The sequence below is a fragment of the Neoarius graeffei genome, chromosome 5 (genome assembly GCF_027579695.1).
Source record: "Neoarius graeffei isolate fNeoGra1 chromosome 5, fNeoGra1.pri, whole genome shotgun sequence".
NCBI classification, from domain to species: domain Eukaryota; kingdom Metazoa; phylum Chordata; class Actinopteri; order Siluriformes; family Ariidae; genus Neoarius; species Neoarius graeffei.
The window spans coordinates 41202130-41217372 of record NC_083573.1 but is presented as its reverse complement, the minus strand read 5'-3'; positions in this window follow the sequence as shown (position 1 = coordinate 41217372).

Below are 15243 nucleotides of genomic sequence, written 5' to 3'. Positions count from 1 at the left end.
GGAATTTCAGGTATCTATCTTCTCCATCCATTTTGGCGTATCACTATAGTGACGTGGCCACTCTGACAGCTTCAGCCATCAAAGTGTCTAGGGAGCATTACAGTAGTGGTTTCCCGTTGCCTTCTACTGGATTATTATAGAGGTTTTCTCCTCTCAACCATTCCCACTCACATTCACACCTATGGACAATTTAGAGTCACCAATTAGCCTAACTTGCATGTCTTTGGACTGTGGGAGAAACACAGACATGAGGAGAACATGCAAACTCCACACAGAAAGGCCCCCACTGGCTGCTGGGCTTGAACCCAGAACCTTCTTGCTGTGAGGCGACAGTGCTAACCACTTACACTACCGTGCTGCCATTTATCCTCTCGTGGACCAAAAGCAACCCTAACAACTTTCCTTAGGGTTGCTTTTGGGCCACTAGAAGATAAATACCTGAAACTCCCCACTCGTCAGACAGAACTGAAGAAGCCTTTCGGCTCAGAAGTGAAACGTCTTCAAGGATTTCAAGCAAGTCCACTTACAGTTGTGGTCAGAAGTTTACATACAGTGACATGAATGCCATCTTGGATATGAATGTCATGGCAATATTTGGGCTTTCAGTAATTTCTTTGAACTGTTCTTTTTCTGTGGCAGAATGATCGTACAGAATACATCTTTAATTAAAAAAAAACACGAGAATTTGTTGCACAAGTTTTCATTTTCTTTGAGTTTACTGAAATCCACACAGGGTCAAAATTATGCATACAGGGTCAAAAATATACATACAGCACACCTAATATTTGGGTAAAATGTCTCTTTGCAAGATTCACCTTGCCCAAACATTTTTGTTTACCATGAACAAGCTTCCGGCAGAATTCTGGTTGGATATTTCACGACTCTTCATGGCAGAATTGGTAGAGTTCAATTAATTTTTTTTTCTTGGCATGGACTCGACTTATTAGCATGGTCCATATATTTTCAATAGGTTTGAAGTCAGGGCTTCTTTTAAGCTTAATGTTAGCCTGCTTTATCCTCCACACCCAGTTCTGATGCGTGTTTGGGTTCATTGTCCTGCTGTAACTCCCAAGTCCCAAGTCGTGTTCAAGTTTCTGATGGTTTATGGTGAAGAATTCTGAGGTAGTCTTCTTTTTTCATTATTCCATCCACTTTGTGCAATGAACCAGTTCCACTGGCCGCAAAACAGCCCCAGATCATGATGATCTTACCACCAGCTGGTACAGTGTTCCTCTGTACATGGTGTTCATTGTGGCCAAACAACTCAATCTTTGTCTCATCTGACCATACAACTATTCTCCAGAAGGCTTTTTCTTTGTCCGTGTGGTCAGCTTCAAACTTTAGTTATGCTTGAAGGTGTCAGTTTTGGAGCAGGGGGTTATTTCTTGGATAGCAGCCTCTTAGTCCGTGGTGATATAAAATTCACTGAACTGTAGACAGTGATCCATCAGCTTCCAGTTCATGGCAGGGCTGTGCCATGGTGGTTCCCAGGTTGTTCCTGACCATCCAAACCAATTTTCTTTCAGCTGAGGGTGACAGTTCAGGTTTTCTTGAAGCAAAGAGGCTTGGCAAAGTGACTACACTCTAAAAAATAAAGGTGCTTCAGTGGTTCTTCAAATCTCTGGATGGTTCCATGGAGAGTCAAAACTCTGTGATGAACCATTACATTATGCGAAAGGTTCTTCACATTGGAAATGGTTCTTCAGACCCTGGCATTCTCTTACCATTTGCTGGTCAATGCACATAGGCTATGTTTACACAAATCTGTCTTCACTGCTCAAACAAATGGTTTAAATGGTTCTTTAAAGAACTGTTGCATGAACGGTTCTTTGAAGCCCTGAAAAAGGTTCTTCTATGGCATCGCCCTGAAGAACCGGTACTGGCCCCATTATTTTTTAGAGTGTACTCCTCACAATAACTTGAATATAATTGTTTGAACTGATCTTGAAATTTGCATTTGTTTAGAAATGGCTCCAAGAGACATTCTGGAGTTGTGTACTGTATATCTGCGATCCTCTTTCTCAGATCTGCACTGGACTTTCCCATACTGTGTGTTGGTCAATCCAATGAGTGCTGTAAACAAACCCTTTTTATGAAGGCAGAGAGAAGCTACCAGCTGTAGTCCATCATGATCACTAATAGGAAGTTAAGAGACCTCGGAAGTTTTGGAAGTTTCAGCACCTCTGAATTAATAATCTAAGTGAGTGTATGTAAATTTTTGACCCTGAATGTATAATTTTGACCCTGTGTTGATTTCAGAAAACCCAAAGAAAATGAAAACTTGTGCACCAAATTCTAGTGGGTTTTTTTTTTATTAAAGATGTATGTTGTACAATCATTCTGCCATAGAAAAAGAACAGTTCAAAGAAATTACTGAAAGCCCAAATATTGCCATGGCATTCATATCCAAGATGGCATTCATGTCACTGTAGGTAAACTTCTGACCACAACTGTACCTTCTTTAGCACCTATGGTTTATATTAATTACAAGTCTTCTACAAAATGAAATGTGAAAATAGTGCTATCCCTGATATTTTTGCAGAATGACTTAATTAAAAATTAAGTTAAATAGATGCCATATGAAGCAAGTATATGAAGATTTGAGCCTGAGTTTATGGAAAAGCTTCTGTGGTGAGAAACATTTGGTATTTGGAAGATTACTTGTTACGGTGGTGCAGTGGAAAGTGTTGCAGCCCTTGTTTGATCCTGAGCTTGGTGGGCCTGTCTGGAGTGTCGCATGTTCTCCCCATGCCTGATTTTCTCTTACCTCCTAAAAAACATTCCAGTAGGTGGATGAGTGACTCTCAGTTCCCCCGAGGTGTGAATATGTACATGTATGCTGCAAACAACTGCCATTCCACCCAGGCTGTGTTCCTAGTGTTCCCTGGATAGGGTCATGATCTGCCGACAAACCTGACCAAGATAAAGCTGTCAAAATGAATTTTTATTATTTATTTATTTATTTATTTATTTATTTATTGAGGGGTGGAGGTAATTTACTACCAAACTATTCTATAACTTTTTTCATCAAAACCAATAATAGCACAGACACTCAAACAGATGTTTCCTTATCTATTTTCACTGTTTTTTAAATGGCTTCTTGAAAAACACAGAAGGTTTGTTTCTAGAGGAAGTGGTTTCACAGAAAGGATGAACTAGGGGAGACAAAATGAGAACTTATGTTCCTAGTGTTCCCTGGATAGGGTCATGATCTGCCTACAAACCTGACTAAGATAAAGCTGTCAAAATGAACTTTTATTTATTTATGTATTTATTTATTTATTGTGGGGGCGGCACGGTGGTGTAGCGCTGTCGCCTCACAGCAAGAAGGTCCGGGTTCGAGCCCCGTGGCTGGCGAGGGCCTTTCTGTGTGGAGTTTGCATGTTCTCCCCGTGTCCGCGTGGGTTTCCTCCGGGTGCTCCGGTTTCCCCCACAGTCCAAAGACAAGCAGGTTAGGCTAACTGGTGACTCTAAATTGACTGTAGGCGTGAGTGTGAATGGTTGTCTGTGTCTATGTGTCAGCCCTGTGATGACCTGGCAACTTGTCCAGGGTGTACCCTGCCTTTCGCCCGTAGTCAGCTGGGATAGGCTCCAGCTTGCCTGCGACCCTGTAGAACAGGATAAAGCAGCTACAGATAATGAGATGAGATGAGATGAGATGAGATGAGATGAGATGAGATGAGATGAGATGAGATGAGATTTATTGTGGGGTGGAGGTAATTTATTACCAAACTTATTCTATAACTTTTTTCATCAAAACCAATAATAGCACAGACACTCAAACAGATGTTTCCTTATCTATTTTCACTATTTTTTTAATGGCTTCTTGAAAAACACAGAAGGTTTGTTTCTAGAGGAAGTGGTTTCACAGAAAGGTTGAACTAGAGGAGACAAAATGAGAACTTATGTTCCTATCCCTGGATAGGGTCATGATCTGCCTACAAACCTGACCAAGATAAAGAAGAAGAAGAAACCTTTATTTGTCACATGCACACTTCAAGCACAGCGAGATTCATCCTCTGCATTTAACCCATCTGAAGCAGTGAACACACACACACACACACAGAGCAGTGGGCAGCCACACTACAGCACCCAGGGAGCAGTCAGGGGTTAAATACCTTGCTCAAGGGCACTTCAGCCCAAGGCCGCCCCACGTTAACCTAATTGTATGTCTTTGAACTGTGGGGGAAACTGAAGCACCCAGAGGAAACCCACGCTGACACGGGGAGAACACGCAAACTCCACACAAAAAGGCCCCCGCCAGCTGCTGGGCTCAAACCCAGAACCTTCTTGCTGTGAGGTGACAGTGCTAACCACTACACCATCATGTCAAAATAAATTTTTATTTTTATTTTATTTATTTTTTGTGGTGTGGAGGTAATTTATTACCAAACTATTCTATAACTTTTTTCATCAAAACCAATAATAGCACAGACAATCAACCAGATGTTTCCTTATCTATTTTCACTGTTTTTTAAATAGCTTCTTGAAAAACACAGAAGGTTTGTTTCTAGAGGAAGTGGTTTCACAGAAAGGATGAACTGGGGGAGACAAAATCAGAACTTCTCATCTCATCTCATCTCATCTCATCTCATTATCTCTAGCCGCTTTATCCTTCTACAGGGTCGCAGGCAAGCTGGAGCCTATCCCAGCTGACTACGGGCGAAAGGCGGGGTACACCCTGGACAAGTCGCCAGGTCATCACAGGGCTGACACATAGACACAGACAACCATTCACACTCACATTCACACCTACGGTCAATTTAGAGTCACCAGTTAACCTAACCTGCATGTCTTTGGACTGTGGGGGAAACCGGAGCACCCAGAGGAAACCCACGCGGACACGGGGAGAACATGCAAACTCCGCACAGAAAGGCCCTCGCTGGCCATGGGGCTCGAACCCGGACCTTCTTGCTGTGAAGCGACAGCGCTAACCACTACACCACCGTGCCGCCCAAAATGAGAACTTATGTCTGTTAAACTATTTGAGCCATGTAGCAACACTAGATGGCACCACTATCCAAATGATGTCCAGAGCCTCACGGCCATGCTTTAGGTCTACAAGGTTGAATGACTGCAGCTTTGGGACCTTGAGGATTTTAGGGAATTAAGTTCATACTAATGTGTGCTTACTAAACTCTGGTTCTCTTTCCTTTTTCATCTTTTCCACATGTTTCACCCCTCATTCACCTTTAACTTTAACCCACATTCCCTGCCACTCCATGTGCTTCTATTGTACTGTGGGGCACTGGAATGTGAGGCTTTTCTTGGAATTAATGTCTCAAATTTGGCCCCATCAACCAAAATCAGTTCCAACATGTCATATATTTTATCTTCTGGCCTTTTGGTGGATGATGGGATCAGTATATAGTCTTCTATTATATCTCATTTAATGAAGAATGCCCTGCAATGAGTAGATGCATGTGAATGGATGTGTCTTTTGCCTGAACAGGAGGTTGTATAAGGACAAAGAATTCTGAGGTCGCAGCGCAGGCTATACCAACAGGGCAAGGCAGACAGGCTGGTATAGTACAGGTCACAGTGGAAAAATGACTTGAGAACCACACAAGCAATAAGGAAAGCCAGTGCACAGAACAATCCCTTTTTGGGAAAAAGAAGGAAAACATAAGCAGAAACTGAAAGAATGAGTGTGGAGTGAAAAGCTATGGATGGGTGGAGGAAAGCCACTAGACAGTCAGAGCAGGGTGGAGAGAATATGAGGAACTGCCCTGTATTTTATCTCAAGAGTTCTGGCCAAAAAGAACAGAATAAAAAATGAGTGTTTGTGTATAAAATAAGGTGTGAGCTTGGGAAAAGCAGCCTGTTTTCATTCCCACATCTCTCTTCGTCAATTCAATATCAATTCAAAACAAAAAACTATGTATACTGGATGTAAGAATTTGACTTGGAAAACCATCTGAAGAAGCTACATGTGTGCATCAGCATTTAACATATGCTCTATAGACCTGCAACAAAATTGTATAACTTGTTTAATGCAATCTAGCTATAGCAATCTTGCAATACATTTGTGTATAAAAAGTTTGAGATTTATAAAGTACGATAAACTTCATTATGCAACATATTCAGTAAAGATAAACCAGAGTAAGCGGAGTCATAGCTAATGACAAAATACAGACATATGATAAATTAAAAGAAAAATCAAGCTAAAGTGCTTTAGTAAAGTGTTGGGCCACCACAGAATGCCAGAACAGCTTCAGTCTGCCTTGGCATAGATTCTCCAAGATTTTGGAACTGTACTGAACAGCATTCCTCCAAAATATATTCCATCAATGGTGTTTCATTTGGTGGTGGAGAGTGTTGTCTAACTGTCAGTCCAAAATTTCCCTTAGATGTTTTATTGGGTTGGGATGTGGAGACTGTGAAGGCCATAACATCAAACAATTTGGCACGGTGGTGTAGTGGTTAGCACGGTCGCCTCACAGCAAGAAGTTTCTGGGTTCGAACCCAGCAGCCGGCGAGGGCCTTTCTGTGTGGAGTTTGCATGTTCTCCCCGTGTCTGCGTGGGTTTCCTCCAGGTGCTCCGGTTTCCCCCACAATCCAAAGACATGCAGGTTAGGTTAATATGGGATGGCCTTGAGCTGAGATGCCCTTGAGCAAGGCACCGAACTCCCAACTGCTCCCCGGGCGCTGTTAGCATGGCTGCCCACTGCTCTGGGTATGTGTGTGTGCTCATTGCTCACGTGTGTGTTCACTGCTTCAGATCGGTTAAATGCAGAGAGGAAATTTCACAAGTGTGTGATGAATAAAGTTGTGCTTTCTTTCTTCTTATTATTCAGTGAACCCTTATACCCTGTGGACTCCCATCTTTATAGAAATGTTTCATCATAGGATAAAGGTGATCAGTCAGAATAACTTTGGATTGATTTCCCTTTAATTAGACAAGGGAAGGGTTTTTTCCCCCTTTAGTTTGTCATCCATCTGTACTTCTCATCTCAACCCTGTGTTTGGCTTTTTCTTTCTCAGGTCTTCATCTACATTTTGTTTTTGTTTTTGTTTTTTTTGTTCTTCCATAGGTCTGCTGAAATTTTCCCTCTATTCTTCCTGCTCTTTATATCCACCCCCTTTCTGCTCTGCTCCAGCTGCTTTCTGCTTCTTCTCTTCATTTTTTTCATCCCATAAAATTTCTTTTGCACTCTTTTTTTTTTCAGCCAGGTTGTTAAATGCTGACCCACATGCAGTAATCAGTAGCACAAGGGCTGCTCCAGCTTCCAGGATACAGCTCACTGGCAGCTTAGACAAGTCACACACAAAACCACAGCCACACACGCATGTGCGCATGCATGCACGCACACACACACACACACACACACACAGAGAGAGAGAGAGAGAGAGAGAGAGACTGGCTTCAGTCTCCCTGGCTTCAGAAGGCTTAGCTGCTGAGGGCTGTTGTGGGTAAACCCATATGGAAAAGAAATAGAAGAAACTTATAAAAAATATATAACTTTCCATCACCTTCAGTTTATGTTTCATGTATTGTGCATCATATAAGGAATATGATTTACTCCTGAAAGTGGCCACTTTTGCATTACTGTCATATATTGTTCTGATAAATATGCAAATCATACAAGTTTCATTTTGTTCAAATTTACTAAGGATCTTATATCTGGTTTCACTGTTGTATTCTTTACATACAAGTTTCAGACAAAGGACATACAAATTTTATAAGATTTATCTACATCTTTTCCATATGGGAAAGAGTTCATTTATTGGAAACAACTAAACTAACAAAACATCTAATATGAGGGTGTACGATTTTGAAATTCTCCTCAGAGAGACAAAGAAAGAAAGATTCCAATTCCACCATCAGATCTTTCCTCTTTGTGTACTTATGTGTGCCTTATCTTTTCCTCTTCATCTCTTTGGTTACGCTTTCCCTTTTGTTCCTGTGTCTTTGCCACAGTCCCCTTTAGTTGCAGGTGTTTTGCATGTTTTATTGCTCTGGTAGATGTTTGACTGAAGGTGGAAGAGAACAGAGGTTTTCTGATGCCTTTGTCATAAGGGCACTCACAAAAGCCATCACTTCAATACAACAAAGTGGCAAGCAGGCTTCTACCATTTACTCAGGTCAAGTGGGAAACTGGGGTTTTTGTATATATCTAAATGTGTGTGGGTGTGCATGCAAGGACATGTATGCATGCTTACTAAGTGCATGTGCAAACCCCCACCCATTCTTCTTGACCTCTCTCTCTCTCTCTCTCTCTCTCTCTCTCATAATAAATGAGCATGATAATTAGAGCCGCTGAAGGCCAGGAAAAAGAGAGGACAGGGAGGGAAAAAAGGAAACACTGGGCAAGTAACACAGGCATCTGGAGAAAAATCACCCCACATGTTGAGTCACGCACACACTCACATGTAGGTCTCAAATGACTGAGCCCAAGATGGATGGTGTTGGTAAAAGGGATCATTTAGACTGCATTCTGAATCAAACTCAACAAAACATGGTGACTCATGATGACTCAAATCCCATTTAGAGAGAGAGCGAGAGAGAGAGAAAAGAGAGAGAGAGAGAGAGAGAGAGAGATGAAAGTGGGTAGAAATTGGGATCAGATGGCAAAGGTGAGGGTCAGGTTTAGTGCCTTGGCTGGCATGAGTTTAATGCATCCAGCGGCTTAACAAGCACCACAAATCACTGCTGAACCCTATAACAAGCTCACATAAAGTTGCTGTTTCAAAGAATGTGTGTGTGTGTGTGTGTGTGTGTGTGTGTGTGTGTGTGTGTGTGTGTGTGTGTGTGTGTGTGTGTGTGTGTTACCTCAGGGTGAAAAAGCTGAGATTAGGCCACAGAAGGAAGTAATTTGGGAGATAAATGGATAAGAGTCCAGGCAATGAGTTTCTGTTTGAACTTCCTTAGCTTCAGCCTGATTTGACTGAGGGATAGAGGGAGGAGGGAAAAGAGCAGTGCTATAAGAGGAAAGAATACATGGTGGAAAGAAAAGACAATAATATTGTTTGAGAGATGGATAGGACAGCATGGCAGAGAGGAACAAAGAAGAGAATAGGAGAAATGCATGGTGCATTCTGAGTTTGAGAAGAAGCTACAGAGGAGCCGCAAAAAGCACTTAGGCATTGGTTTAAAATAGCTCAGTATCAAATGTATTCACGTCTCTTGCAGAGTTTAATTTAGTACTGGAAAAACCCTCACATTACATTTGTCCATTAGAACAGTGGAAAGAGCAGTGTGTGTGTGTGTGTGTGTGGCTAACATGGTTGGTGTGAGGGGCCATTTTTTTATGTATTAATGTTGATATGAATGTATTTGTGCAAAAATTATTTGTTTCAGTGTGTGAAAGTTTGTGAATGTGGGTGCATTTGAGTGTAAGCAGGCGCACGCATGGTGCCTGCATGCATACGTACGTGTCAGTGGTATGTGTGTTTTTGGTTATGTGAGTCCACTGAGTGGAGTATCACTTACCGCACAAAGATCTTGCCAAATAAACAGAACTAAACGAAAGCCTAATCCCTTTCTGAAAAGTGCACAGAAATATTTACTGTCTGCTTGCAAGGCACCTCTCCTCTTTCCCTAATGTCTCTCTCTCTCTCTCTCTCTCTCTCTCTCTCTCTCTCTTCCTGATCCCATCCTCTAACTGCCATTCCTTTTCTGTCTTTGATCTCCTGCTCTGAATCATTCCCCCTCTCATTTTCTGAAGCCCAGAACAATACAATAAAAAATGAGCTAAGCACAGTCCCCGCCTCTCCCTCCCCCCAACTCTTTTTTTTTTCTGCAGTCCCAGCATCTCTGCAGTGTGCCTGTGGAATGCAGTCCCAGCATCACAAAAGAACAAAAGGGGAGACAGTGGGAGAGAGAGAGAGGGGGGGGGGGGGCGATAGAGAGAAAGTGGGTGAGGTGAACTGGAAACAAAGAAAGGGGGAATGAGAAGAGAGCAGGATGAAAAGATTGAGAAAGACCATGACTGCTCATTAGACCCATAGGGCAGACCACAACTGTCTGACAACATTCTTCATTCTACGCCCGCTCTCGTTCAGGTTTTTTATGACTAGTATGCCCCCAGGTAAAAGGCTCTTATTGTACAAAGATCATTTCTGGTAGAGATGTTGGCAATCTTGTCCTCATAAATTTCTCACTTCAGAGATGGAAATTTATGATACACTCAAAAACTTGACATCAGAAATAAACTACAAACATGGACCTGAATAAAATGTTGACTACCTGTTCACTGGTGAGCCTCTGGATAGTTAAAGGTTATTAGCCTGCTAAATGGTCCTACCTGGACACTCTCTGATAAGAAAATGCAGTTTTAAACAGTAATAAATGAAACAAAATCAATATTTGGTGTAACGACCCTTTAAAAAATATTAGTCTCAGGTACAATATGTGCAGTTTTATAAGCAAATGAGCTATAAGTTTTACTGAGCAATTAGCAGAACTAGCCACATTTCTTCTGGAGAACTTGCTTCTTGTTTTTGCAGCAATGCCCAGCAGCCTTCAGGTGAAAGAAACATCAAAGATGCTTTGCTACAAGCAGAAAATGCAGGAGTTGCCTTAGAAGTGGTGTTGCAAGTTCCTCCTCTTGACAGTATTGCAGGTGGAAAGGTGGAAGGAACATTTGCAGTGTTGGGCAACCTTCTGCATCTTTGGCAGGTATGTCAGGGTCACCAGCATTTCCCTCCTTAGCCTGTTTGCCTCGCCTGATTTGAGCAGCAAAGACTGAATCGGCCTTCACCTGCAGAAGGATTCCAACTGCAGGCTCTTATCAACTACAGCCATCTTGAGCTGGTCTCAGCTGCCATGGCTATCTTCCTGTAGTGTTACATGGATGTTGAATGCTGAAGCACAGGACAGGTGGGGTTTAGTTGACTGACTTTCTTTATTTTAGCAATTATCTTGGCCTTGGGGTGGTGTGGTGTTTAGCAATGTTATCTCACTGCAAGAAGGTTCAAACCTCACAGCTGATATATATATATATATATATATATATATATATATATATATATATATATATATATATATATATGTGTGTGTGTACGGGGTTGGTCAAAATTATGTTAACACTTAATTCACAAAATATACATGATATGTGCAAGACGTTTTACAGGATGGTCTCAACCTGTTTGCCATCGTGTTCAACACACAAAAACCAGCGAGCAACAGTACCATTTATTCTGTCACTCATGGCGTACGTCTATCTGCAGGAGGAAAATAATACATTCATGATAACATAATTTTGATTTGACTAACCCTATATATTATATATATAGGGTTATATATATATTATATATATAATATATATAATATATATAATATATATAATATTATATATATATATATATATATATATATATATATATATATATATATATATATATATATATATTAGCACTGTCGCCTCACAGCAAGAAGGTTCTGGATTCGAGTCCAGTGGCCAACGAGGGCCTTTCTGTGTGGAGTTTGCATGTTCTCCCCGTGTCTGCGTGGGTTTCCTCTGGGTGCTCCGGTTTCCCCCACAGTCCAAAGACATGCAGGTTAGGTTAACTGGTGACTCTAAATTGACCGTAGATGTGAATGTGAGTGTGAATGGTTGTTTGCCTCTGTGTGTCAGCCCTGCGATAACCTGGTGACTTGTCCAGGGTGTACCCTGCCTCTCGCCCATAGTCAGCAGGGATAGGCTCCAGCTTGCCTGCGACCCTGTAGAACAGGATAAAGCGGCTAGAGATAATGAGATTATATATATATATATATATATATATATATATATATATATATATATATATATATATATATACACACACACACACACACACACACAATGGTGTAGTGGTTAGCACTGTCGCCTCACAGCAAGAAGGTTCTGGATTCGAGTCCAGTGGCCAACGAGGGCCTTTCTGTGTGGAGTTTGCATGTTCTCCCTGTGTCTGTGTGGGTTTCCTCCGTGTGCTCCGCTTTCCCCCCACAGTCCAAAGACATGCAGGTTAGGTTAATTGGTGGTTCTAAATTGACCATAGGTGTGAATGTGAATGGTTGTTTGTCTCTATGTGTCAGCCCTGCGATGACCTGGCAACTTGTCCAGGGTGTACCCCGCCTCTCACCCATAGTCAACTGGGATAGGCTCCAGCTTGCCTGCAACCCTGTACAGGATAAATGGCTACAGATAATGGATGGATATATATAAAACACAGCAGTTTTTGAGCTGCCTGGAGACCAGCACGTGCACACGCTCTCAGCTTGGAGAACTGCCTTCTCTTGGCTCTTTCCCCCTTATCAGCTCTCCGTCATCACTGAAAGACACACACACAAAAAAAAAATCAATTAAACAAAGGTGTGATCATTTTGCCACTCACCTTCCCCAGCCTCCCTTTTCATGCACAAACTGGTGCTTGACCACACCCCTGCTGCCGCATACTCCCCCCACCCGACTCAGCCGGGGAGCCATCCGGCCTGCATCCAATTTCCCCTCCGACAGGAAAGAAAGTCCGCTACCACCATCCACGCCCCTGGCCTGTGGATCAACTCAAACTTGCAAGGCTGGAGGGCTAGATACCAATGGGTGATACACACGTTGGCTTTCTTCATGCTGTGGAGCCACTGGAACAGGATGTGATCCAAGCAGAGAGTGAAAGGGCATCCCAGCAGGTAGTACTGGAGGGTGAGGAGCATCCACTTGATGGCCAGACACTCCTTTTTAATGATGCTGTACTTTGTCTCTCACACTGAGAGCTTGCAGCTTATGTACAGCACCAGGTGCTCCACCCCATCCACCACCTGGGACAGTACAGCCCCCAGCCCTCTGTCCAATGCATCTGTCTGTAAAATAAAAGGGAGAGCGAAGTCAGGGGAGAGAGAAGTCAGGGGAGTGTAACAATGGCCCCCCTCACAGTGCAGCTTTTACCTTAGTGAGAGCCTGTTGGCACTGCTCCATCCAATGGACTGAATCTGGTGTCCCCTTTTTAGTGAGATCAGTCAGCAGGCTGGTGACATCCAAATAGTTAGGCACAAACCTATGATAGTTGCCAGCCAGCCCCAGGAACTGTCTCACCCCCTATTTGGTCTTGAGCCTCGGGCAGGTCACAATAGCTGTGGTCTTGTCAATTTGGGGACACACCTACCCATGACCCAAGTGGAAGCCCAGATACTGTATTTCCACCCACCCAATTGCACACTTTTTTGGGTTAGCTGTGAGCACGGCATGTCTCAATGATGCCAGAACTGTTCAGAGGTGTTTTATGTGCCACAGCCAATCATTGCTATATATAATGATATCATCTAGGTAGGCCATGGCATAGGTGGTATGCAGGTGGAGGATTTTGTCCATAAGCCACTGGAACATCACTGGGGCCCCGAATAACCCAAATGGAAAGGTGACGAACTGTTGTAAGCTGAATGGGGTGGAAAAGGCCATTCTTTCTCAGGATAGAGGAGTCAAGGGGATCTGCCAATCTCTGTGCAACTCCTTGATTATTCCCATTTTGAAAACATCCTTGCATTCGTTCGTCTCTGCCACAGATCTTAAGGTTGTTTGGGGTTGGCAGGAGGTCAGCCATGGCTCACAGAAGGAAAGTAAACTTACCCTGGTCAGCACTTCAGAGTTCCTTCTAGGACAGTGGTTGCTGGAGTGTCTGGTCCCATTGATTCCACTGCCTCTGGTAGGTGAACCCAGTTGCTTTTAATCAGCGGTCTTCTTCTGCACCTTCTCGGATCCTCTGCATAACAAGTGCTCTCCTGCCTTTGGCATTGGCCTTGCTCCATCTCTTGGCAATGTAATTTCCAAGACCCAGCCATCCTTCACAGATCACCCCAATGATCTCCTGATGTTTCCAGTGAGCTTCTACATCCTTCACAGCTACCTGAGGCTTCCACTTCTTGCCACACTTGATGGTCTTAATAGAATGCCTGACTTCCCTGTCCTAAGGCACTAGTAGTGTGCTGGCTGCTCTTGCCTTGGTGGCTTTGAATTCTTCCACCACTGATGAAACTGGTAAGTGAAGCTTGGAGGTCTTGCTGTACAGGTTGACGGAGCTAAATTTTGGGGGAACACTCAGCCATCTTTGTACAAATTTACTGCAAAGCCTCTCTATTGCTTCAGTTTGAGTCATGGGGAAGTCATACAGCAGGAATGGCCAGTGAAGTCTGGGAATGATGCCAAACTGGAAGCACCACACACTAAATCTTCCAAGAACCTAGCTGTTGTCAATTGCCATGAGCCAGATGTTTAGTTGAGTCATGGTATATTTGAGGTTGCTGCTGTCCTTCAGGGTGCTGTCATAATTCTTGCCTAGACATCAGATTCCTTGCTCGTGAATGGTTGGGTGTTGGATAAGAAGAAGAAACCTTTATTTGTCACATACACACTTCAAGCACAGTGAAATTCATCCTCTGCATTTAACCCATCTGAAGCAGTGAACACATGCACACACACCCAGAGCAGTGGGCAGCCACACTAGAGCGCCCAGGGAGCAGTCAGGGGTTAGGTACCTTGCTCAAGGGCACTTCAGCCCAAGGCCGCCCCACGTTAACCTAAGTGCATGTCTTTGAACTGTGGGGGAAACCAGAGCACCCGGAGGAAACCCACACAGACACGGGGAGAACATGCAAACTCCACACAGAAAGGCCCTCGCCAGCCGCTGGGTTCAAACCCAGAACCTTCTTGCTGTGAGGCGACAGTGCTAACCACTACACCACCTTACACTACACAACATGCCCGCGTTCATGTGAATAAACAAAATTTGTTTTTATTGCATTTTAGAAAATAGACCAACTATTTGATGTTGGATCTCCACCCCTTAGATGTTAAAGATGTTTTTTCTCAGCTTTCCTTTCAGAATGCTTAGGCTCCTAGATGTTCCTGTGTTAAATTGCATCCATGCCCATGTAGCCATCATCTCCAACAAGCTTAGGATCCACTGTGTTCCCTGGATGGATGGAGTCATCACAGTTTCAATATCCATGAAGGCTCTGCAGGCCAGATGCCTTGTATTATTGTCCATTTTTGGACCTCTACATTGCATCCCTCCTGCCTTTAGTAGAAATTCATGGCTATCACAAACAGGATGACAGATATTGTACATCCTGCCACGATGCCTTTCTTGAGCCTCTGCCATTTGGTGGTAAATTTTCCCATGGTCAACCTCATCCTCAGCAAATCCATGTGTGACATCACAAGCTTGATTACCTCTGATGGTACTTGGTAGTGCTCCAATGCATGATGTATCAGCTGGTGGGGTACACTTGGGTCGGCTTTGGCGAGATCTAACTATACACTGGAAAGT